Raw genomic sequence first — 877 nt, 5'->3', positions numbered from 1 at the left:
TGCTGGCACCAGACTTGCCCTCCAATAGATACTCGTTAAAGGATTTAAAGTGTACTCATTCCGATTACGGGGCCTCGGATGAGTCCCGTATCGTTATTTTTCGTCACTACCTCCCCGTGCCGGGAGTGGGTAATTTGCGCGCCTGCTGCCTTCCTTGGATGTGGTAGCCGTTTCTCAGGCTCCCTCTCCGGAATCGAACCCTGATTCCCCGTTACCCGTTACAACCATGGTAGGCGCAGAACCTACCATCGACAGTTGATAAGGCAGACATTTGAAAGATGCGTCGCCGGTACGAGGACCGTGCGATCAGCCCAAAGTTATTCAGAGTCACCAAGGCAAACGGACCGGACGAGCCGACCGATTGGTTTTGATCTAATAAAAGCGTCCCTTCCATCTCTGGTCGGGACTCTGTTTGCATGTATTAGCTCTAGAATTACCACAGTTATCCAAGTAACGTGGGTACGATCTAAGGAACCATAACTGATTTAATGAGCCATTCGCGGTTTCACCTTAATGCGGCTTGTACTGAGACATGCATGGCTTAATCTTTGAGACAAGCATATGACTACTGGCAGGATCAACCAGGGAGCTGCGTCAACTAGAGCTGAGCAGCCGGCCGCCCGGGAGTGTGTCCCGGGGGCCCGCGCGAACACGCAAGCGTCCGCTCAATCATTCTGCAAACAGGAGGAGGCTGAGCTCCCCTGCACAATACACCTCGAAACCCTCTCAGGTCCCGGCGGCGCGCAGCGCCGTCCCAAGTACTTGGTCGGGTTCGAGAGAGGCGCAATCGCCCGGAGTTAGGCGAGTAGACGCTTTCGGTGCGACCACCCGTGCTCCCAACTGAGCTTGCCGCTGCCGACAGAGGCCCGGGAGCGTG

General features: G+C 55.3%; 1 non-coding gene across 1 annotated transcript in view; it reads right to left on the bottom strand.

Annotated features, from left to right (window-relative positions):
* LOC124771042 overlaps positions 1–588 on the bottom strand; it is a 1,909-nt gene extending 1,321 nt beyond the window's left edge. The window contains exon 1 of the ribosomal RNA XR_007013271.1: positions 1–588. This exon is cut by the window's left edge and continues 1,321 nt beyond it. This is a non-coding gene — a ribosomal RNA (small subunit ribosomal RNA).
* Positions 589–877: the final 289 nt, after the last annotated feature.

This window comes from Schistocerca piceifrons, unplaced genomic scaffold, assembly GCF_021461385.2.
Source record: "Schistocerca piceifrons isolate TAMUIC-IGC-003096 unplaced genomic scaffold, iqSchPice1.1 HiC_scaffold_88, whole genome shotgun sequence".
NCBI lineage: Eukaryota > Metazoa > Arthropoda > Insecta > Orthoptera > Acrididae > Schistocerca > Schistocerca piceifrons.
This window is presented reverse-complemented; position numbering and strand designations above follow the sequence as displayed.